Source organism: Pezoporus wallicus, unplaced genomic scaffold, assembly GCF_028554395.1.
Source record: "Pezoporus wallicus isolate ANWC-B61680 ecotype Strahan unplaced genomic scaffold, APGP_CSIRO_Pwel_v1 contig_593, whole genome shotgun sequence".
Lineage (NCBI taxonomy): Eukaryota > Metazoa > Chordata > Aves > Psittaciformes > Psittacidae > Pezoporus > Pezoporus wallicus.
In genome coordinates, this window is record NW_026642342.1 from 1,819,946 (window position 1) to 1,845,645 (window position 25,700).

The 25,700-nt window shown below is 43.8% G+C and overlaps 1 long non-coding RNA gene across 1 annotated transcript; it reads right to left on the reverse strand.

Moving 5' to 3' along the window:
• Window positions 1–965: 965 nt before the first annotated feature.
• On the reverse strand, window positions 966–22,419 carry LOC130609855 (uncharacterized). The gene is made up of 6 exons (XR_008974893.1): window positions 22,270–22,419; window positions 20,803–20,974; window positions 16,787–16,887; window positions 12,975–13,146; window positions 7,649–7,783; window positions 966–1,369 (listed from the first exon to the last, which is right to left on the reverse strand). It is a non-coding gene; the product is annotated as an uncharacterized LOC130609855 (long non-coding RNA).
• Between the last annotated feature and the right edge of the window lie 3,281 nt (window positions 22,420–25,700).

Here is a 25,700-nt window from a genome sequence, read left to right on the forward strand (position 1 = left end):
TAAAAGCCTCTTCACTTCTAGGAATGAGGTCCCCTGTTTGCTGGGGAGACAGTTGTTCTGGGTGGGCAAATCTGGCTGAGAAATGATCTCCTGAGGGAACTATTCTGTGTGCAGTCACTGCTCCCAGACACAACTGCTCAGTAGAAGCAGTTTCTCCTTTCTCCAACAAGAAATCCCTATGCTGTGTCTTCCAAAGAAAAGCCCTGCCACTTAGCGATGTGAGGGCTCCTCTAAAGGGGGATGCACAACATATTCTTATTCTTTCAAACAGCCCATTCTGTCAAAGGTCGGCATTGACCTTGAGCATCTCACAGTAGAAGAGACCAAGCACAGTGCGCATCAGTGGGTCCAGGGGAAGAGGTCCACAGAGGGGCCCATGCCCAGCCCCACACACAAGTGTGCTCTTCCCTTCCCTCTCCCCTTCAACTTCAGGGAAAGGCTAAGCTCAGCTCAGTTGCCCTTCCTCCTTGACTGTCATTATAGTTCTGCTTTCTCTAGATATCACATCATATGAGGCCAGAACTCAATGACCAGCCACTATTTCCAGGCACTACTTCACGTCTAGCAGTCATCATGGTGTGATAGCAATGGATGGGTGCACCACAAATGAAGATGGAGCAACAGCTTTTTCTAAAGCAGTCTCTGGAGACCAGATGTCATGATCAAGCTCTTGCTGAGCCTAAAACAGCTTTGAATTTGGTCCATGAAGCCAGATACAGCACCAGAGCAGGACAAGGCTTCTGTCTGAGGGCTATGCTGATTGTACAGCCCCATGACTGCAAGAGAAATATGCTTGGGCTGGCTTGTCATCTTCTGCTCCCCAGCACAGACAGGGCAAAGACCTCTCCACTACAGCAAGATCATGGAAAGCTGAGGCTGATATTGAGGAGCAGCATGCCCTGAAATAATGCTGAGCTGAGGCATCAGTGCTGCTCAAAGGCTGTGGCAGCTGGAAGGAGCCCAGGTTTTGGGAGGACAACGCAAATGGTCAGGCCACAGGCAAGTCATACCCATCCTTCAGCAGCATATGGCTGGTCTCTAAAGATGCATTTGTAACATTATCAGTCTGAAGGGCCCTGCACATGAAGGGAAGGGCAGTGGTAATGTTCCTGCATAGTACTGTGAAACATACACACACACAAGCATATATGTGCATACGTGCCTTTAAAATTGGTGTTAACAACCGACTCAAGTAAAACACTACCATGACTGCATCAAGACAAAGGAAAGGGAGCAAGGGAAGAGAGGTCTCCACCTGCAGACTTTTTAACTCAGTCTCTCGAAAGGATGTATTTCCTTGGTCCTAAATGGGATTTGCTTTAGCTCCAGACAAAACCCTTAGGATCCTGTAAGCTCAACTAGGTCACTCCTGCAAGGAAAAAAATAAAATGAAATAAAGAAATTAAATTAGATGCTGAAATGAATAAAATAAAATAAACCCAGGACAAAACCAAACTGCAATTCCTCATTCAGCTTCCCCTTTCTCCTCTTTTAATCCATACAGTACCATCCAGTTCCAGCCTCCCCCCCTTACCTTTTTTTAAATACAGTCTAATCCTGAGTGTGAACTGATGTAGTTTGTGTGTCGGGGGTGGGGGGGAGGAAATCTCTCTCTCTTTCTGCCTTTTTTTTCCCTTCTTCTTTCCTTGGCCCAGTTCATTATTTTTCTTTCTTGTCACTCAGTGTGATAGGTTGAACAGAAGTGCACAGATGAGCACTGAAAACGGTGTCACAAGGCCTTAATCTAGTCTTTAATGCCTGACTTCAGAGATGTCATTTATCTTCTAACTGCAGCAGGCTTCCACCAACTTTATCTCTAATAATATATTGATGGATTAAAAGGGTCGGGCAGGAGACCGGGCTGGAAAAATTGCTTATTGACATCAAAATACAGTGCCCTCAACCTGATAAACATGGAGGGGCTCGTGTATCTCCCAGAATAGTTGGCGTTGCTATAATTTTTTTTTCTAGCATGTTTCTCCCAGGTTCATGGGGTGGTCCAGTAAAATAAACAAACGGAACAAATAAATAAGAAATACAGGTTCTGCATTGACACAGCCAAGTGGAAGCCCAACCATTTCTGTAATAGTTTCTTAATGACAGTGCTGTGCAGGGCTATTTATTGCAGACTGCAAGCCACGTTTCAAAGCGACCTGACAGGGAAAGGCTGCCATTGTTTTATGCAGGTTGGGGGGTATTAGGACATAGGGGATGAGAGATTGCAACACCCTGTAATAGCATTTTGGGAAGCTGCTTCTTTACCCAGTGGTATAAGAGTCAGGGGCTGTCTAGCAATCTTTATGGCTGAAATTCATCCTTTGCTGCACAGATCTCGTGCAAGAAGAATTAAACAGGGGAGGAGAAGGGACTGCCACACAGAGCATTAGCAGAAACGCTACCCCGACCTCCGCTCTCCGCTACAAACCTGGCATACGGGTACCACTGGGGAAATGATAGCTTCTGGGCAAGACACAGCCTTTTTCATGCCCCAGATGCAGCCAGAGAAATCCCCCTTTGTCCTCAGCCACCATGGGCATATTGACTTGCCACTCATCCCTGATTTATCTGTCCCTTTCCGATTCCAGCAGTTCTCATTGCACGTGTTGGCTTAGGAAGAGCTTCTCCAAGGCCAAACAGCTTCCCAACGCTACAGGAACAAATGTACCTGAGACTCAGCATCCCAAGAGCTCTGCCAAAGGCAGCAGAAAGGTTCTCCAATGTGCTCCAGTTGGTTTTACTAATCCTGTGGGATTACTGGCAGGGAAAGGCAGTTACAACTGGCACTGAGAGAAACAGCCACAGGTCAAAATGGTTTCCTTACAGTGGAATGAAGATGGCTCAAACATTCACCACACAAACATTGCATTGCTGGGGAAAGGTGGAGCCCCTGCTGAGTCCATTGCAATGTGACTTTTGTTTGTCTCTTGCTGAGGAAATTTTTTGGAAATAGGACAACTAAAAAGCATGTATCTTCATGCTGAAAGCTCCAACATTTTAAGCCTGGCTGATAGTAAAGCCAGGCTGAATGGCAAAATCCCAAAGCCTTCTCTTGGAAGAAGTTGAGAAAAGTGTACTGAACAGGATATCACACTTTGCACTGACATTCCTGGTTCATTCCAGCTTGAGTTACAGGTGCTCCCCACCCTGTCCCATTTGTTCTCCAATAGGGCTCACTCAAAAATACCACCCATTGTGCACTGCAATGGACATAACCTCCAAAACTGGTTCATGGGCTTCTTGGGAAGAGCAAAAACAATTGTGTTGCCTTGAAAGTGGTCCTTAGCTTAGAAGGGATGGTTTCATGAGAGCTAACAAGCTTATTTAGCTTTAAAGACTTATCGTTCCCTGATAGATGGAAATACTACTGCAGCACATCCCATAGACAACGTCAGGCATAAAGATCTCTAGGACACAGAGCCCACAAATAAAGATCAGTGACCAAGTCCCATACAAATGGGCTCTGGAAGACCAGTGCTGATAGATACCATTCCCATTCAGAAGCTCTAAGAAACACAAATGTAAATAAATAAATAAAATAAATAAATAAATAGGGAGAATGGGGAAAAATTAGCCTGATGATCTCTGGTAAGCAACCAAGCCATAACTTCAGCTGTGAGCATTGCTCTGGGAGCAAACAGCTGAGCATCACACTGTCTGGCATCCCATTTCCTCAGATGGGAATGAATGGCAGGTGTTCGCAGATGGAAGAACACAAGCCTTGCATTATAAGATTATCTTCCCAAAATTTACCCACTGAAGCACTGAATTTATCAGCTGAATTTATCAGTCAAAGTGCCTCAGAGTTCTGGGAAGCTGCCTCTGGCTGACTACTGGGTGGGAAGAATGTCTCCAATTGTTTTGGCGTGTGGAACTAAAGCAGCTCAGCCACTTTCCCCTACACCTGCCAGTCACTCCTGGTTGCATTTTATCTGAGTACCACTTCCTAATTTCACTATAGTGAAGACTATCAAAATACATTTTTGCAATAGGTAGCTAAAGTGCCAAACCGTGAGGATTGTTACCCCTCAAATAGAAATTGAATAAATTACTGTTGTTAAAAATAGCGATTTAATACCCGTCTTCTGTTAAGGAAAAAACCTCAACCTGTTTTTTTTTTAAGTGTCATTCTTTACATGTGTCACCTTTTTTTCAGACTCCTTGGCAAACAGAGAAATACCCCAAAATGAGATGGCTTTCTCCCTCAGAAGCAGAATTCTCTGAGGCTTTTTGCAGGACTTTGTTCCCTCCCCACTGAATTCCCTGGAAGGCTTCACAGGGATATAACCAGCACAGTTTGGCCAGTGCTGCTTGGTTTTAGCACCTCACTATTCTCTAAGACCTTTTGCAAATCCACTTTTTCCATTATTCCCTTTGATTACCCCATCCCTCTCCGAATTTCCAGCTAATCACTTGTAACAAAAAGGTGGGGGGGAAATAGCATTTCTCATCCCAAAGATGAATGTTTTGCATGGCCATTTACATATCCATGAGGCACAGCAATGTGCTGCGCATCACAGGTCAGCTGTGAGCTGCATCCTGCAGCCAGACACAACCCCTCTACAGACCCTGCTGTAGTATTACTGCTTTGCTCACAGGAATGTGACACTAAGGAAGCATCAACCATAAATTACAGTCCTTCACTGCCTCCTTTCACTGTTGTCCACAGCATTGCAGTTTTCTCCCCAAGGCTCAACTATTTTTCACTGTTAGGTATTAACATATTTTACATGGGAATGATTTTATTACTTAATGGACTAGTAAGCTCACTAGATGGTGTTATTTTTTCCCGCGGTTGGTCATTTAAAATAAAGAATATCCAGATCACACTTGGCCATCCTTACCTGTTTTCCTATTATTCTTCAGAAATAATTGCCAACAATTTAATGGAGTGGTTCCCAAAAGGCTTGGGCATGCACATCTATTTGTTGTACTGCATCTTCCGTCTTCCAAGGTGCCTTCTCCCTCAAGCCACTTTTCCCCTGAAGAATCGCACTGTCAAAGCCCTCATTATATTATAACTTCTATGCCCCTTTTCTCTTCTCTTCTCACCTTGTTAAATACTGTTGGAGCAAAGGAGTTCAGTAGCTCTACCATTTTAGCAACACATTGATTTTGTCTCCCTCTTCATTTATTAATGGAACTACTTTCTCTCTAGTATTCCCTTTTCCCTGATATAATTGTAAAAGCTCTCTTTATTCCCCTTAAGCCTTTCTGCTCTCTGAGCTGGCCTTATCTTTTCCCTGCAAGCCTTAACAGACTGTATATTCTTGTTTAGTTCTCTTTCCCTTCTCCGGTTTTCACTATAGGTTCTTTCTTTACACTCCTATCTTTCACCGGCGCTTTGTTATGCCACATTGGATGCTACTTGTCCTTCCATTTATTTCAATGGGAACAGTAGCGTGTCCCATTCTATGGCACTATTCTGGTATTTCTGGCCTTCTCTCACCCCTCTGGATTTAACACCTCTCCCTGGTGCACCTGGGTCTTGCCTGGCCACAGAGGCACCACATGAGGTGACAGGTCAGAAAGGCACCATCTGTGGCAAGTCCCGCACCTTGACATTCCAGGTATGTGCTCCCACCTAGAAGGAAACAAAGCATCTTCCCCAAATTACAAATCCTATTTTTCCCACTGGCAGTTCAGAGCCAACGCTTGGTTGTGAACCCCAGGCCAGAGCATTTCCAAGAAGCAAGAGGGCAAGTTCACAGTGCAGTTTTAATTATTGTCTGAAGCAATCCAAAGGAGGCAAAAGACTGGATGGATTTTACTGGAGCCTCTGTGAAATTTCTGAATGGGATCTTGTATTATAAGCACTGCAATATCAGTGGGACAGACTGAAGGGTTAGGGTTAGGGTTAGGGTTAGTACTTTATTGAATGAATCATCATTTCATCCGGAAGAATCAAAGCACTGCATTTTTAAAATAAGGAAACATGTTTCAATTCCACTAGATTTAGAACATGTTAAAATGAGGCACTTTCCTGAAATTGCAACAAATTCACACAATTCTTCTGCTAAGTCTGAATCTACATTTTCCCATATGAAATGTTTGGGCTTGTTTGTTTCATTGTTTTTTCAGCAAGTCCACAAAATAAAGATAGGAATTATCACAAGACCAGAAAACAATGCCTTTGAGGAAAGATTGAAGAAGCTGGGGTTACTCAGCTGGAGGAGAGGTGGGACACTGCTATAATCTCCAAGTACAGAGAAGGCTTATGGAAAGAGGAAGGGATAGCTTTTCTTCCTGGTAGGTAAGATAAGTAGTCATGAGCTTAAACCACAGCAGGAGAGGCTAAGGCTGGATATGCAGAAATGAGGCTGCTGAAGTGCAGAGACATGCTATTGGAGGAGAAGGTTTTGCCTGTACTGGTGGAGGTGTCTATGCAACAAACAAGACCACTACCCACCTGGAGCAGGATTTAAAAGATGCTGCTGCAAAGGTCATCCCAGGGTCCTTTCCACCTCTCTCAGCCTAGGATTTCACTGACACTGCCGTCCTAGCAAGCATAAGTCTGCTATGTTCAATGTTTTTTGGATACTGCAGCACTTCTATAGCACTGTGTGGTTTTGGTAGATCTAGAGAGGAACATCTCAGAAGACCTGCTTAGTCTCCAAATCTCCCATGAAACAGAGCCACTACGGTAGGAGCTGCCTGTGTTAAGCACTGCTGAAGCTTAAATTTCTGTAAAAACATTATCTAGAACATAAAAGAGTCAGGCACTGAAATACAGCTAGATCCATGAAGCCAAAAGCCCCAACACTTGCACAGGCACAGGGGGACAAGGATCCTTTAAGGAGTTTGGCATTGCTCCCTTCTCTAAGCGTCCTCTGGTGTGCACAGAATTTGTAGCGCAGTTAATTTCAGGAAATCAAAGAGAAAGAGATGAGAATGTTTGAACCTGTGTGGCAGGAAAAGGTTAATTATAACCCATTTCTTTGGAATCTATTTTCCAGGCATTGAATATTTGTAGATTAACAAGTAGTAAGGCCAGAAAAGATACTTAAAGTGTTCTAGGCTGGAGAGACCGTGATGGGAGACTGTGGCAGAATAGAGCTTGTGTTTAGGCCAGAGGGCCACAGTAAAGATGCTTGTCTGAGGACTGTGGGAGGCAACTGGCTAGAAATGTTCTAGATTGGTGGCATCAGTCAGGAAGCTTCTGGAAACTCGAAAAAGTGCAGTAGACTTTGCTGGTGTCATCACACAGATTCTCAGCTGGTTTTGGGTGTCTCAAAACCAGTGCAACAAACCCCATACCAGCCTGGACACAGCACAGCAATTTGTGCTGGGGAACAAACAGCAATGTCAGCACAGGGCTTTCATCATCCTGCAGAACAACTACAGAGATGGTTTGATATAACGCATTGCTAGACTTGCTTCTAGTGAGGAAATGTCACACATCTTTAAGCAATTTGGAAGAGATTCTCTCAGCAAAGGGGTGAGTTTTGCAGAGTCCCTGGTGGCCCTTGCAATCACCCCCTTGGGCACAAGCTCAACAAGTCTTCCAGTCCAGGAGCTAGCTCCAGGATGCTCTGTTGTTAGCAAAAGGTGAGCCAGTGCAAATGCCATCAAGCTTGGAATAGACATCAACACAGTTGTATTGGGATGCTCAAGGACATGAAAATGTGGAGTATGACTGTGTTGGTCATACCATCCAACAAATCCAACCAGGCCAGCTGCAGAAAAAGAAGGCAGCTCCTGATCCTTGTAACTTTCTTAGCAACATTTCCATTAGTCCAGGCACACTCATGAAAATGCTCTTTTCAACAATTTGGGAACCTTCTTCCTGCAAGAGAGCAAAGATTGCATATTAACTCTTGAAAAGATGAGATAACACTATGCCTTCAGCTTGCCACATCCAAACATGTCCTTTCTTGGCTTTGCTTCATGCAAGAACACAGGATTAGTCCATTTTGATGTTTTTGAAGACTGTATCACACAACCCTTTCCCTCCACCATTCATCTCCAGAGCAACTGGGGGTTTTGCCTTGTTGGTTTTTCTGAGACATACTTCCAGAGTCCTGATGCTGTAAGGTTAGAAGCACAACCACACCACAGTCCCAGCATTCCTTTACCCATGGTGGAATCATGGCAAGTCTTCAAGCATTTGAAGGAGGGGGGATGGAGGAAGGAATTCCATGTTTGCAGAAAAAAGAAACAATAATTCCTTCGGCAGTTTGATGTTAAAATAAACCATAAAGCCTTGTAAGCTGCTCTGAAGCTTGAATGTCAGAAGTAGACCCCGGGGACGTGGATTAGAGGGCACAATGAAGGTGAGTCTGTGAAATGAGCATCACGGATCTTTGGACAATTGTTAATAAGAACACAGAAATGCAAATCTCCAGGAGCCGGTGAGGCATCAGCCTGTGTGCCTACAAATACACATGTGACTCCAATCAAATTAAGGGAGATTCACACCATGATGGTAAAAGGCACATGGCTGAATTGATGTCTATTACAACAGAGAGGCTTATCTCCTGCTGGCGGACAGCAAGAGGTCCCTCACAGAATCAAGCCCAGTGTCCCTTCTTGTACAGAAAATGTAGAGAAGTGACCCTATCTAAATCAGGCTGGGTCTATTTATGATTCTCTTTGGGGGCATTTGATCACCTTATGTAGCACTACCTAGAGATTCCCTTACATGTGAAACAAGCAAATTGCAAGCAGTTTAGTGAATCCTGACTGCAACTACAAATAACACATCTGATGATCTCCTTTCTTCACTTTTTCACTTGGTTTTCTATGGGCATCCATCCCAAACTCCTTATGAAGCTGAAATGCTGCTAGAGAAGAAAACTGAGCAGGGTATTGTGTACCAGTTCCTCATGCACTAAGGGCTTTCTTCTGGCTGGCTATGACTTGAGGTTGCTCTTTTGTTTTAGGTTTACAGGCTGAAAATGAGCCCTAATTCCAGCCTAATGCAAGCTTTGCTGTGCATCTGCACAATGAGTCATTGCATGCACTCTTTGCAGAAAGATAAGCTCTTATAGAAGTGGTTTGTCAGCTCAAGACCCAATGAGAAATGACTAATGCTTCTACAACAAGCTTTGAGTCTTGTTTTGAACAACACAATATTTGGGTTCTTGGGGATCAGCAGGTAAAGTGTTGAGCAAGGGTCTCCTCAAGACCTGGACTGTGCTCAGAAGCAACTCTGTTCTTGGAAACTGCAGGCATCTTCCCAGCCAGCACTCAGTCCTTACATATGACCTTCCACTTCTGTTTGCAGATGTTGCCATTGGACCTTCTTTTCCTACAAGGGCTAAATGCAAGTCAAAGTGAAATGATAGGTAGCCACTAAATACATGATATATTACAGCATTTAGGGAAGGATAGAGAATATCTTTCCAGTCTCCCAAAACTCTGACTTTTAAGCTACTGCTGATTTTGCCCAACCTTAGTTTACAGCCCTTAGGAAATGTTTTTAGCAAAGGCAGATACCTCATCCCTGGCAGTGTTCAAGTCCAGTCTGGATGGGGCTTGGAGCAACCTGCTCTAGACGAAGGTCTCTACCTGTTGTAGAGGAAGGCAGGGGTTGGAACTGGATGAGCTTTAAGATCCTTTCTAACCTAAACCAGCCTGGGATTCTGTGGTCAGACGCACTGAAGTAAATGTGGGGACTTGCAACAGACTGAGGGAAGAACCCAAGCTTTTGGTGAACCTCAAATCCACATCTCTCCAGAGCTCTGCTATTAGCAGCAAGGAGAAAATGTGCCACACCAAAGTTAGCACTGGGTGGGTTTCATGTTATGTCTCCAGAGCAGAGACAAAACAAGCTTCCATAGGCACATCCCCTCCCTCTTTTTCTTCTGAATCCTTTATTTTCCCCCCTTTCTCATTCTGTCTTTGCTTGCATTTCAAGGTTAAAAAAAGTCAGGATACAATAGTAAATATGTAAGATTAACTCCTAAAATATGTTAGCAAGTGAAAGCTAAAGAAAGCAAAATGAATTTAAAAAAGGCTTTCTTGAAGCTTAGAACAGAGACAGTTCTTTTGATCCTTTATCACACACTAACAAAAAAAGCACCAAGCGAGATACATATATATATAATATACATATAATATACATTTATATACTCTATATGCACGGGTATATGTGTGTGTGTGTGTGTGTGCATATGTGTGTGTGTATTTTAATTCACATAGGCTTTCCTTTCTTTAAAATGCTGCAAGAAGCTTTTTTTTCTGCAGATTTCTTTTTCTTTCTTTTTTTGATATTTCAAAGCTGGCAGTTCAGTAAATGGCTGGAACTGCCACATCTCTGTTCTTGCTAAAGAAATCAATGCTAATCCTATTACTGGCAGTTATCACCTATCCCAGAAACCACGGCTAAAAGAAAAAAAACCACTGAGATGTCAAAGTAGGAAAAAAGCATGGGGGAAGGGGAGAAAGCGCCCTTCATTCACTTTCAAACAGTGATTGTTTTCTTATTTTTGATCATTTTTTCCTGTTAAGAGAGAAACTAAACCACAGGAAAAAAAAAAAAAGAAATAAATGGGGGGGGGGGGTGTGAGAGGAAGGAAAAAAAGAAATAAAGGGAAAAAAAAACAATGTTCATATAGCATTAAGGGCCTAGCTTAAACCTATGCACCCACACGTAAACCCAGGCATCACTGAGCGCTGAGGCTCACCCCGCAGTGCAGAGGCAGGGAGTGGGGCCCCAGTGACCGGGCAAAGAGCATCCCATGTCTCCAGGTCTGCTGCCCTGCCGGCTGCCAGGGCTACAGGGCTGCCTGCAGATCCTAAGGGATTGCTCGGAGCCAGTGCTGTCAAAGCAGGGGAAGATGGAAAGTGTCAGCTCCTATTTGGGTGTGTTTGCCATGTAGGGACCCCTCCAAAGCACCCAGCTAGATATTTGCACAGGGAAGGAAATTGCTTGAGGTTTGATGTGCTGCCTCTGCTTGGTGGAGTCAGTTGTGGATGCGACCAGACTCCCCTGCCTGCTCCAGATATGAGAAGATGCCCCATTTCCTAATACAGAGTAATTCCCCCTGATGCAAGTTGTGCTCTGTCGGTCCTTCACATTTGCAGTTGTTCTCAAAAAGCTCAGGGAGGTTAGTGCAGATCATACTTCACCACCCATACGGGATCTTGGATCCTCAAATGTCATTTTTATGGGCCTACATCTCTGCTTCTCTTCCCATATGCCTCTACAACACCATCTACACTCCTTGATTATCCCCAGTGTACACCTCACCTGCCTGGGATTTCAAGGTCCCTGTTGTGGTTGTGATCAGAAGATGCCGAAAAGATAGAACTCCTGAGGTCAGCTCACTCTGTGAAGGCCTATCAGCTCTTTTGGCCTATCAGCTGGCCCTGACCAGACTTTGGGTGGTCAGACATCCCAACTGAGTACATATTATACTAAAAGCTGAGATCAGCAGCAGCATTTGAACCTGTGCTTTGGGAAAGAGGCATCCAGCTCCTATCCATTAGACCACACCATCTGCCTTGTTGATATGTTGAGGTCAGGCTGGTACCAGCGACACAGCTCACGAGTAACAAGCAGGAAAAGACAGCACAAACCAAATGAGCAGCCAAGAAAGAAATGAAAATAAACTCAGATCAAATGTTTGAAAATCAAATGCTGGAAAAGCAGATAGCCAGATATCTGCTCCAGCTAACCACAAGTTGGTGCACTTCTGGCATCTGGGGAAGCATTTCCACAGCAAATCACTCTTACCACCTGATACCACCATGGGAACCATTTCCAAACTCCCACTTTTAAGCAAACTCTCAGTTCATTCAGGGCACTGGTTCACTGGCCAATGAGCCAATGAAGATATTTGGAGCCTGCTAGGGATACTTTTTTCCATCTTGAAACTCTGAGGCAGAGTTACTACCCATTTAAGACTTTGAGAATATCTTGAACTTGTGCAAAATGAGTTTGCAAACCCTGGGGGAGTCAGCAAGGGATGAAGGAACCACTAGAAACCATTATAGGAGGGACCAAAACCCAGACACTTAATTTTTGTTGTTATTTGCAAGCAGCAAAACTGACCAAAGAAACAAAAAGCAACAGAAGGAGGAAGGTATTGGGCTTGCTCTCTCTGCCCTCTGGCTGGTTTGTAGGTCCTGCTGCTGCACAGTGTTGTTCTTGCCCTTCCTGCCGAGCAGATCCACCACGATCACCTCTGATGGTCTATCCATGCATATCCAGCTTCCCCTGCTGGCAAGTAGGAAGTAGGTGATGTAGGAAAGAAAATAAAAAGGGATGGTAAAGTCTTACAGGGCTAAAAAGCAGGCCATCAAGACACTATGGGTAACAGAGGGAAAGCAGAGTTAATGACACCTTGGGATAGATCAGGCTCACACAGTCTGTACACAGCATGTCACAGTGCCGGGGTGGAACAGAGATATTTCCATCACAGGATGTGGCAGGGAGCAGGCAGTAGCAATGCTTGATAGCAAAACAGAGGCAGGGGTTGAAAAGGAAAGCATAAGGATTCCTTAGTACATAGAAAGAAATGCGTAAAAGCAATTCCTGCATGTGCCTGGGGTTTCAGAGGGGATGGAGACAGCTGCGAGAATACGTATTTGTTTGCTTATATTTGGAGGTGCTAAAGGAAAACAGTTGTTGGACACCCCCAAACTAAAAATAGTCCTGGTTTGACTCAAAAGCAGGAAAAAAAAATACCATTTTGCTATGAGTTTTTTCACCAGTTTAGTAAAGTGAAGTAATTTTTAACAAAGATTATTCTTTGACTTGGGTGGGGAGAAAACATTAACAGTATGCCAAAGTAGCAAGAGAATAATATAAGAGTCTCAAAAGCTTTCTTTTCTATAGCAGAAAACAGTGGTGAAACCAAATCTATAGCTTGCAGTGACAGAAAGCACAACCCCAAGTGTGCACAGACCGAGGGCCCCACATCACCTTCCTCCCAGCCCAGAAAGAGAAAACAAGCAGGTTTTCATTTCCTAAGCAAGTTTTTCTTTCCCTGCTGGCGGACATGGTTGGATGAGCCCTGTCTTACCCTTACCTGTTCCTTGCCCATCAGCAGGAGGGCAGTAGAGCACAGCATGATGTCATATTTCTGATGGCAGGTGACAGCAGGACACAGACAGGGATGGAGGGACATCAGCAGGGTCCAGAGTATTCCTGTCCTCCATCCCCAGCCAGCGAGAGTGTAAACATCTGCAGGAAAGCAGTCCCTGAAATAAAACAGAGACACAGCAATGCAACCACAGCAGGCAAAAGTGTAGGAGAGGAGATCATCATGTAGAAGAGGGATCACCATGGGTGGCTTAAGCTGTGAACCCCCCCCCCAGAAGAATTCCCCTCCTTAAAAGCAGCACTTTAAGAACATTTTTTTAATAGTGGGGTGTTTTTTGTCCTTATTTTCCACCTTTAAAATAAAAGCCAGGCACCCAGCTGAAGATCCAGCCAGGAGAATTGAATGGCATCAGCTATACTACCAGAAAATGAAAGTCTGTGTGATTAAAAGCATTATTCACTATTTATACAATGTCAGCTCTCTCCCAGTATCAATATTTGGCAACTCTCTTTAGAACTATGTGGGTTTTAGCCTCTTTTGTAGTTCAATAAGTAGGAAGATGGCCCTACTGCAAGCCCTGGATTTGAAAGGCATAAAATCAGCATCCCCCAGGAGTTAGTTTCTGCCCAGGCTGTGCCATGCTCCCATGGGATAAAGCCAGGAGGACTCCCATCTCAAAGTGTGCAGCAGGATGGACACAGAGCTTTTAGAAGGGTGGTAAATCTGATACCTGCCTTCTCTTAAAGAACTGCATTTTTATAAACAGGATTCTCCCCTTTGCTCAGGCACCTTTTAGCTGCAAACAGCCATCTTGATTTCTAACTCCCAGCTTTCTTCTGCACAAGAGTCCTGTGAATCTAGTGCACACAAATGGCATTGTGAAAAAAGTGGGGTCGGGGCTGAAGGATTTCCAGAGTACTGTAGCAGAGATCGACCATGGGAAAGATTGGGAAGGGGAGCACAGCTCCCTAGATCATTTTTCTTTCTCTTGCTGCGCTTACAAATGCAGCAGGGAGGAGAACGCAGCCAGTACCAGGCACAGGAAGGGACTTCTGGGAATGCTTCCAGGCAGTCCTTCCCTTGCGAGCCACAGAACAGCCCTGGTGCGGCAGCAGAGGTCAGCGCCTGGAATGGCCCAGGAAACGTCCATCCCCGCCACCAGACACGGGCAGTTTTCCTGAGCAAACTGCCATTTCTTTGAGATCTGGAGATGCTTTCCCTGCAAGCAACAATGACAAGCTGCTAAATGGTGTCAGTGACTGTCTGTCTGAGCGCTGGTTAAAATAAACCATCCTTTTAACGCCAGTGGCGTTCTACCACATCATCAGCACAAGGCTGGCTCAAGTCAGGGATTGATGTCTCTTTAATTATATAAATCAAAATAAATAAAATATCATGCCCTTGGGCCTGTTGCAGAGTGCTGAGCCTGATAGGAAAGCACTTGAAGGCAGAGTAGTTTTGGGAAAAGGCAGCTCGCTGCGCTGCATGCAACTGAAGGGAGGAAAGAAAAATGATGCTGAAAGATCAAACCCATGCATGGAAGTCTGAAGGAGATCAGGAGCTGCTGACAAAGCCCATAGCCAGGAAAGAAATTGCCCTGGCTCAAAACAAGCAAGAGCAAAGAGCTGGGAAATGAGGATGTGTCAGGGCAGGAGGGCTGGCTCACTCCATTCAGTCATTTTACACCCAATTAACCCAAACCACAGGAAAAGTTCTTCTTGCACTGCTCATCCCAGTGAAAATAAGAGCTGCTGCGGGAAGGTTCCACTGAAATGGAGCTACTTTGGCTTCTTGCTATCACGGGCAAAACTTAATTCATTCAAATCAAGATCTCTCAGTCTAGGAAACAAAGAGGTTGCAACTGTACATGCTCTTTCTCTAGGTTACTTTTCAACCCCATGGTCTTCTGGCATGGCCCTGCAGAGCCTCATGAATCTTCTTTAATAGCCAATATGGCCATTACTACAGGTAAAAAAATACAATAAAATTAAAAACTGAATATAAATTTTTATTTTATTTTTTTTTTTTTTTAGGAAAATTTAACAAGTCACAACAGAAACAAACCCTTTCAGAACTACCTTGGAGAAATACTTTGCCTTTTTGAAGGCAGTGAAAGTGAACAGCTTACCAAAGCCACCAGCTAATTCTTCATCTCCTCAAGACCTTGAGCAAAGGCTGGATGTATTTACAGGAGAGATATACATGAGATCAGCTGCAAACTACTGCTCCCCCATCACTGAGGGTGACTGAGCAAACAGCGGTGATAGGGACCACCCCATCCTGCCATCACTGCTGTTTTGTCAGGCTGTAACATCAATGGACCTACAAGCAGGTGAAGCGCTCATCACCAGCGCATAATTACCCCATCTCTAATCTTAATTTCAAGTATTTTCCCATGAAATGTTGTCTGTTTACGTTTCCAGTCTTAAAAAATTCATATCAGAAAACGGCATAATGTCATATTTATATTATTTGGATATTCTGAGTTTACTGCTCACTCCATGGGGGGGGGGGGGGGGGGGGCAGCTTAGAAACCACGTAATATACCATATAAAATACATGTTTGTGCACAGTGTATAATTTAATGCATGAGATACACAAGATCTTCCAGCAGAGAGTGTTTTAAACAACAGCATTTTAGCCTCCAAAGCACAGCAGCAAGGGAAACATTTTCCGTGCTCAGTTTCTCTGCTATTGGAACATTTGTTTTTTATTCTGAATATTTCAGCACATCTATTTACCTGGCACTATATTTAGTACCACAGTACCAAGATGGCATATATAAAGATTCAATTGCAATTCCCATCTGATGTCCCTTCCCTCTCCTTTTTACCCCCTTTTTTATGTCCGCACTCTGAATTCAGCACAAAGTTGGTGTGTTTAATTTAAAAAGAAGTAAAACGCGCCAGGAGACGCCTCAGACCACTGCAAATCACCTACTTTATAGAGGCAGTAAAATTGTGTATCGGATTAAAAATGATGCTGATCTGAAATTTATGATAACTTTTAATGGCATTATAATTTTTTTTCCCTGTGCTCTCCATCACTGAATCGTTTGGATGCACAGTGCAGCAAGATGAAATTTGTAAGGGAAGAACATTACATAGGCAAGCACCGATGGGGGAAAAAAGGCAGTGGAATAATGCAAGAGCCCCTTTTGGGTGCGAGAAGGATGCTGCCACGGCATGCTTTGCATGGCCCATGGGGCTGGGCTGATCGGTCCCTGCAGCACAAAGGCATGGATGTGCTCAGCACCATGGACTGAAATACAACCCCCAGCAGAAGGTGGTTATTTAGGAGAGCACTGGGACTGAATCATGCTGAGTGTCTCTTGCAAAGGTCTAGTTTCTGGCATGATTCAAGGTTCCTTTTCCCTCTGCTAGGCAAAGACTGCAGCAGGTGCATCAGTCCTTTGGCTGTGTACCTACCCTGAGACTATAGAGATCATCTGCCACCGGCACAGCTCTGTAACTTCTTGCTCTGCTTACGGCAGGTCTGTGAGGACAACTCCATCCAGCACTCAGCACTGAAATGGCTTTGGTGGAGAGATGCCAGCTAAGTTTGTGGAGAAAGACCCACCAAAGGTGCTCCGTGTAAAGCCATTTCAAGTTTTTAAGTCATGGCTTGATCCTGTGGTGGTGATAACATGGATCCAATCCCAGAGCATTAGGAACCAAGGTATTTATGAGTGTGCAGACCCAGGAGGGCAGCAGTCTATCTTATACATGAGTCAGATGCACACCAGAGAGACCAACGCTTCACCCCTTCCACTGTATATTGACAGAAAAGGGACTCACCAGAGATGCAAGCACCAAAGTCAACAGCTGTCAGCAGTCCAGCTGGCATCCAGGAGGGAAATGTCAAAGCATCATGTTGTTACTGAGGTACCACCTACTTTCTGCCCAGCCAAGGGGAAAAAGCACCAGTCACGTAACTAAACACTCTGTCATGATAATACACACGAGAAGCCACAAGCAGTCTTAAAATCTGCCTTTCCCTGACCCTGACTTTGCAAAGCAGTAGACATTCTCTAACAGAAACAAAGACAGTAGTATGTTAGTCACTCGGAAATTACTATAAATTGCTAAGTGTATGCATGCATGTAAACAGTGAGCTTATTAACAGCCACAGAACACTGAATCCCCCTACTTCAATTTATAATCGTATTTGTGCAAAAGCAAACCCACAACAAGTCAATAGCTTGGAGTTCCTCGGGAGAAGTATCTCTGCATTCAAGGAACCAAAGTGGTGGCACTGCAACTTCTTAAAGGAGATGCTGGGGAAACCAGCAAAATTCTGGGATACCACCCTGGTTTTGCTATTGCTGTCTTCAAAAGCGGGTAGTGAAAGTCCCATTCTCCCCCTCCTCTTCTTCATTTATTTCATCTCCTTCTCCAAACTCTGTCAGACTACTCCACAATAAAATATTAACTGCTGTGATTGTTTTGCTGTATTATGGGAAGTCAAAACCCTTTTGAATTGTATTTTGCAGGGACCTGCCTTTAAATCCGTGTGTTCCATCATTCCACAGCAACACATGTAATTTCAAACAAACAAGTAAACAAACAATGGCCTGAATCTCTGGTCAGTCTGTTTTACACTTTCCCTTCATAAACTTCTGTGTTTATTGACCCCACAGCAGAGGGATACCTGCGCTTGATCCTCATAATTTTGCTTTCTCTCCTTGTGATATGTTAGCAGATCTCTTTGTACACTCCCGTCTCCATCTGTAAAACATTTTCTTTGTGCCCCTTTGGCATTGCAAGTTTTCCGTAGCATAAAAGTATCTTGCATTAATCCATCCAAACTGCAACTCTTGGTTGAATCTTCAAGTGCTGCCCTATCAGCAAGAAAAAGCCCCAGGTCCCCGTTTCCCTCATGGGTGTTGCCACAGTGCACCCTAGCATCTCAGCTTGGCAGCTAACCTCCACCCAGCTACAGGAAGATCAAAGGGTGGTTAAGTAGCAGCCCAGGCTTTATCCAATTGCTCTTATCAATCTTCATAACAAAGGGGAAACAATTCAACCATCTCTTGTGGGAAATAAATTGAGCACACTTCTGTACTTGCCTATGTTCTCATTCCTTCAAGAATTAGCCCTATTGATGAGGCCCAGGTGAAGAGCTCCAGAAGCAATTAAAGCAAGTGCTATACCTCGAGGTGTACCTTGATAATATTTCTGTTCTTTTCACTATGCCCCTATCTCACACTAGCATCAACATGAGGTGCATTAGAGATGGTACTTCATAAAGAAAAGCTGCACTTCACGCTGAGAAAGCCTTGATCCAAATGCACTTCAATTAGCACAGTGCAGGTGCCAGGGACTCCTGGACAAGTTGCCGCTCTACAGATTAAGACAGAGAGGTGCCTTGGAGTCGTGGAAGAGGAGCCAGGATAGAGTTTGCTTTATTTTTACATCCTCCACTCCCTATTTTGGCCACTTCCCGGTTGCCCTGCCAAGACCACAGAGCCAAAGCACTGCCTAGACATCCTCTGGAAGCCACAGGTAATGTATTCCCAGGCCCATCAGATCTGTCAGAGCAGACACCATATCTTCGATCAACAAGATTCTGAGGCTTAACCTCATTTAAACGTTTACTCAACAAAGGTCAAAATTTATCTGACTGCTGAGACCCCCCGCCCCATCCACTCTCACATCTGGAAAGGAAAGGTTTCGCTGTTAATTAATTCATTCAGATGAAACCAGCAAAAGTGTCAGTGTAACAAATTAGGCACTCATTGATTATTGGCTTAAAGAAAAGAGTTAATGGTTCTGCTCTGGAAAAGGGGTTAGGCAAGTCTTTAAAGTGATACACACATGCAGTACTTTGCTGCTCATGTGGGCTCTGAAACTGGCACTTTAATTGTAAAAATGCATTTAGAAATTCCCTATTTCTCTTCTTCCCTTTTTCTGTTAGGATCGCTTCCAAACCGCCTGTGCAGCTTTCCACTGCATAATGTGTTTTGTGGACACAGCCCTGCTCTTCTCTGTTAGTACTACTGCTGCCTGGGCAGCTCGAAGGGAACATTGATGCTTTGTAAGTGAAGCCATGCAGAAGCAGTCTGCTCCCTGCCATCTCCTTGGGAAAAGGGCCACTTACAAGCATAATACATGGGAAGCATAGAGAGACAGGAGAGCTGCATTTCACGAAGCAGCCAGCAGCTAAGTCTTAAAGGAAACAGGCTTAACTCACTACCGCAGCTAGGACGTGGCCCAGGGGTCCTACTGAAGATTACCAAAGACGAACAGAAGCAATCTGTGGTCAAGCATTACAGAGCTAAAGGCTCTGCTTTAATTAATGAAATTACAGCAGAAGCAGAAGATGCCATCTACCAACAACACAGAAATACTCAAATTAGTATCATGTCACCAAGGGCTGAAATTCATGACACCCCCAAACTGGATGAGCAGTGTCCCTTTCTCCCTTCTCTTCCAGGCTCTATCTGTGACTTTGCTCATGTACAAAACTAAAGCCAGACAGGAGCATGTAGCAGCAGAGTGAAACAGTAAAAACAGATGTTTTAAAATTGGTGCAGGGCACTGCAGTAATGCTTGGGGCAGGATTCAAAGGGCAGTTTTAGCAACATGTACTGAAGAAATATTCAAGGCAACAGCAGTGGCATCTGAGGACTCTGTTTTTAAAACCACAGTGTGGTCACTGTTAGGACCTGATTGAAATTGCACTTATTTTAATAAAAAATCTGGATTGTGGATTAAACTTCAGAAAGAAATCACATAGCAGTATTTAACTAATCAAGGCTTTAAGTGACCTAAATGAAAATACTCTATAATGATAACTCCTTGGCTGGCTTAAGTCAGTTTGTACTGATGATGCATATTATATTTCTTATAATGGAAATAATCACAGTTAGTTCCCAACCTAGAAAAGCCACTTTGCCCTAGTAAAGCACACTTAGGACAATTCTGAAAATAAAGAGTATGCTTAACAGCATAAGGCACAGCAGTCAGCCAATGGACATAGCCTGCTTGTAGCCTGCAGGTAACTATGGCCATACTGAAGGGTTGTAACCTCAGAACAGATGTGTTCTGAGCCCAGCGCACAATATGGTAAGCCATGCTGTAGCTTCTGAAAATACATCCACATCCAAAATACACTCCCTGTGTTGTCAAGAGACTCCTTTTCATCGGCTTCTCACTGTTTTGTGTATAACCATGTGTTTGTGGGAACAGGAAATTTTGCCTTTACCCACAGAACAAGGGTTAAGCCTTCACAAAAAGAAAGTTAGTACAGACCTGTAGCCCGTCACCACCTTCTGAGAGAGGGGACCCATGCTAGTTGCTGCTGACAGTCACAGACAGCTCCAACGTCCCGAGTCCCCTCCTGCCTACCCACTTTCTTGCGCACTACACTAACATTGTAAATATTGTAAATACAAATATTAATTTGTAGTATTACATATGACACCACTGCACTGTCTCACTACATGAAGCTCATACCCTAGGTCACAAAATGCATCTCACTTCCCTATCTCAAACAGTTATCTCTTGGCATCGCTTGTTTTTTACCTGGCTTTCAATAACCTGATTACATTTGTTTTCTTTGACAGCAATAAGAGACAACAACAATTTCTCCTATCAATTCCAGGCTCCTCTGAAAAAGAGCATGGCTACAGCCTAGTTTAACTACATCAGGCATGTCCTAGGGTAACAAGGATATGATGAAACACATGCTTTGCAAGTGGGTTTTAGAAAAGAAAGACTACATTCAATGGCAGAAAAAATTGATTTACCCACAGAAAATATTACAAGCAAAAATCAGAGGTTAGAAGTAGAGCTGAAACGCAAACCATTACCTTCATTATCCAAAACAGGCTGTTTATTTGCAGCTCGAAGCTGTAGAAATGACTTGGCTTAATTGTAATTAAAACCTTTTGGTATCTTTAGAGCAGCAGAAGTGTTCCATGCAAAGGTAGCAGGGCTGTGAGGAGAAGAAGATGCTATGACTTAGAACAAGGACATCTTGGGCTGCAAGGAGAACAAAACAAAACCCTGACAAATATGATATTAGGCTGAGAACAATTTGAACTGTGGTAAGAAAAGAGGGATTGTAATTGAATTTGTAAAAGGCCATACAGCAAAACTAGAGCGAAACTGTTTGCAACATACATTAGCTGAAAAAGGCATTTCAAGTGAGAAAGGAGAGTGCTGGGGAAAGCGCAAAAGCCGTCTGAGCTTGGTGCCTGCTTTTGCCTCATAGCTGGCATCAAACAGCTCGCTTCATCTCCCTGGGACTGTGCTGCTTACCTGTAAGCCAGGGTAAAGCTTCTCACTGCTCCCAGGCTGTACTGACATCCATGTAAGTGGCAATTACCCCCTTGAAGTGCCTGTGTCCCCTGGGATAGACCTGTGGGTATTGCTAAAGGTATAAGATAATAATTTAGGAGATCTTGTTGAGTTATGTGTGCTTCTGCAACCCCCAGCCCCTCCACCAAGGTAGTAATGGGAGCAGTTCTTGCAAATCCTAATGACCATCTTCCCATTTCTGAAATAAACTCTTCAAGCAATTGTGTTGCTGAAAGAATTGCTGAAGACAACCTCTGTGAGAGAAGAAAACCCTCATGGAAGGGTCAGGAGCTTTATTTTGCATTTACACAATCTAAAAATGCAGGCAAACATTGCCAAACAAGATGAACTGAACTCTACCATGTTACAGAAACCTGATCTTTAACACCAGAGACTCAACAGCCATAACGCAGCCGATCTCCCTATGGCATCAGATACAGCTCAGAAGCAGAGAACATCACATCCAAACCTCCATCCATTTCCATACCACCATGTAGCCTGGTGATGCACTTCTGCAGTGCTCCTGAGTGACTTGGGATCAGGACATATTTCTGGCACAGTAACCAGGGCTCAACTCCCTGGTAGCTCCCATGGTAACATGCTGCCACCTGCAACCTTGCTGAAAGGGTTTTTACCTGTGCAAAAAAAAAGGGGTGAAAACCAGCAAGAAATGGGTGTGCTGTAGACAGATTTCACAGCTGGGTGTTCCCTTTGTGCACCATAGTCAAGCCCCAGATCCATGCAGATATTTAGGCTGGGCCATAATATTTCCTCATCCGCACCAGGGTAAACCCAGCTGAATCTCTCAGGAACCTAGAAATTGTGGGAAGGAGACATGGATGTCTCTCAACAAACTTCTTGTTTAAAAAGACAAAGGAAAATGAATGAGCACCAGAATTTAGCAATAGTCAGAGCAGGCCAGCATGCACTTAGGCTGAGATGCATCACACTTTGAGTTTGAAAAGTCTGTGTCTTACCTGTTTTAGGCTTTGTATTCTTCCAGTATCAAAGGTGAGAGACAATCCCCTCTGGTGAGCAACTGTACCCAACGAGGCACATGCAGGAGGAGGTGCATAATGTGGCTCACACTAATGTAATGAATTTCAAAGAAGTCACCTTCAAGTGTCTTCACCTTGTCCTTCAGTATCTGGTCCCTTAACCTGGTCTGGGTGATACAAGGCATTCAGCAAAAGCATAAGTATGCCACTTGCATCTGCACATTAAACCAAGAATAAAGCTTCAGCTGGGGCTGTATCCAATTCTTTGGCACATCAAGGATGGGAAAGGATGCACGGATGGCTTGTTCGCTAACCCACACTCTCCCTGCCAGAGAGCTGTGCCAGAAGTTATCAAGAAAGCTGCAAAATGAAAGCATGATATGCTGTGGTAATTATGTGTGCTTGGATATTTGGGGTTTTTAACAAGTGTTCTGCTTTTCAGTAAATATTCTTTAGCATCTCTGTTGTCCCATTGCTGCACAGTTAGCTGTAAAAACCATCAGTTCATCCTTATTAACTCTATCAGTGCCACAGATGGCCATCCAGCTGCAAGGGGCTGAAAATAGCTATGAGGTTTGAAGGGACCAAGCAGGCCATCTGGCAGAATTGTAAGGGAAAGTTTAGTGGCATCAGTGAGTAATGTGTTGTTTCAAGGATGGCAATTCTAACATCACTCAGTGGATGCTCAAAGTAGGTTTTCCCCATCTAAAGCAAAGAAAAAGTTTCTTCAGATCCCTCCAAAAGAGACATCCTTTGGATGTGCCACCCACTCCTGACCTGCATTTATTGTTGTCCCCTATACCAATTATACAGGTAACACTACACTCCAAGCAGCTTTCAGATCTCCTTCTCCTGCTTATTAATTGTCATCTCTCTGAATAAACACACAAACCCCTTGACTGGAGGTGCGTAAATATTTACAGGGCGTGCCCAAGGAGGGTCAGAAACCAATACATCACCTGAAGGAAGAATGCTCAGAGACTGTAAAGACCTGATCTCACATTTGCCCTGAGCAATTACAGTTAAGTAACTGCAATACAAGCACATATTTAAGTACTTATGCAAGGAAAAGGGGCTGATGACCTCGATTATATTTGCATTGTGTTTCCTGTTGTTAGCACTTCCTTGGCGGAATTACTGCAATACATCTTGGACTCCAATTTCATCTGCCAGCTCCACCAAACTGCAGCCAGCCTTTGGAGAGGTCCAAAAATGCTTAGAAGTTGAGCTGTATTTCTTCTTGTACAGCTCTTCCGTCCTGCCTCAGCAGCTGCTCATGTCTCCATACTGCCTTGTCAAGGACATTAGCAGAAGCAAATTTGTCCCAAAGCTCCTCTGAAACTCAGGCGCCATCCTCAGCAGATGGACAAACACAGGTTTAACTGACTGGCTTACCCTGCTCTGTCAAATGCCTACACTGAAATTGCACATTTCAAAGTAACGTAATTGCTGTTATTTAATTTAAAAAAAAAGGAAAAAAGAAAAAGACTGATAAATTTCAAAGAAAAAAAAAGGCAAGAACTTCTTTTGCAGGCAAAGTTACAAAAACGTCAGAGCTGTAGCTTGCGGGAGGTGACATTTTGTATTTGCAATTATAAACCTAGTAATTTGCATATGCTTTTTCACCTGAAGACTCCATGCAGGTACACACCCAAAAAATACCATAAGTGTGAAAGACTATGAAGTTATTAAATACCGTAATTAGGGTGTTTGTTTTCTCATGCCTAAACCTGGAGAGAAGGACCCCAGTTATGTACTATTTCTATGCTGTTTTGCCTGCTTCATCCAGTACACAGGACTCCTAGGCTGGGAATAGCAAGGTTTTGCAGAGGGTGCGCTCAGCCTACTTGTAGCTCATTTCCAGTGCAGAAGTTCCTCCTCTTCTGCCTGGAGAACATTCTTCATGGTTTTGTGTTGTCTTTATGGAGCTATGCTTCAGTGCACATCAGACAGAGTATGGGATTCCATGAGCCCTTCCAAAAGCACTTTCTGCAAGTCTGCTCCTCGCCACCAAGCTGGGATTTGACTTGCTTTAATTTGAACAAAAAGATAAGGAAATTTAAGTGTTGTTATGGTTGGTTGGGGCACCCATTTGGACACTGCTGCATCCTGCATACAAAGTTCATGGTGACTCAAGCAGAAGAAGCCAGGACAGGCTGCTGTGGAATAAACTTCCTTAAGTCCTGAAACATGGGCCTGTATCTTTTGTAATGCTTTTTTCTGGGTAACATAACTGGAGAACTTGGTTGCAGCAATATCTTGGGACGATGAATTCCCTAAGCTATGTATGAATTGCTCACAAAAGTGTCTTTTTATCAGTTTCAGTTCTGTTGCCTTTCAAGTTTATTCAGTGTCCCTTTGAATAAGGCACTATTGTAATTGTCTAAAAAATAAATTTGATTGCCTGCTTGACCTTCTTTATGCCATTTATTACAGTCATTTCATTTTTTATTGATTTTCTCCTTGGAAGAAACAGACAATATTGTCACTTTAGCCGCACTTGGAAGTATTTGTATTGCCTGTCTCTAATCCTTTGTTATTTCTGTTTCATTTTGGATGTGGCAAAAGCAGAACTTAACACTGGCTTCAGAGTGAGAGCACAAGCTCAGCAATGGCAATGTCAGCTTCACCCCTATTTATGTTTTTTCTAAAAAGAGAAAAAGCAAATAAATAAAAACATATATAAAACCCAAAACCAAACAAGTCATAGGTTCTTGCTCCTTTTTGTTGGAAAAGGAATAGAGAATAAAGCAGAGAACGTTGCAGTGATCCTTACCAGTCCTGAACCGAGTGATGGTGCAGATCTGATCACATTTCACAGGGTCCCATATAGGACTTGGAAAAAGTACAGAGAAGGGTAACACCGTCTTGGAAATGTTTTAGAAGGTTGCTGTGCAAACAAATGATTACACATATGATCTGCAAAACTGGTTAGTGATATGCCGAGTCAGACGACTCAGAAGAGAATGACTATATCCATGAGCTTTCTCCAGTGCCAGAGCTTGGCACTGAAGCTAGGGATCAGCAGGCTCAGACAGCTATACGACACCAGCTTTCCTGCCCTCCAATGGCATTATCTTGCTCTTGCAGACCCCAACATCATTTCACTAGAGCGGTGTCCAGTTCCCCTGTTCTGTTGGGTCTTCTGAAAGTCAGCGATGCCCAGAGCTGATCGCCCTATTTAACCATGGGATACCTGCAAAGTCAAATACTGACAAAGAGCAGTCCGGCTCTGGCGTCTTATTTTCTATGAACACTGAGTATTGATCACTTCTTCCAACCTTGAAGTCCACTTCTAACCAACAGTGGAACTTTATCAATCCGTCCACCACCAAAGGATATCTTAGCCACCTGTCTGACTACTGGTTTGATGTACTTAAAGGCTTCCTCTTGGAAATGCCTCATTTTCC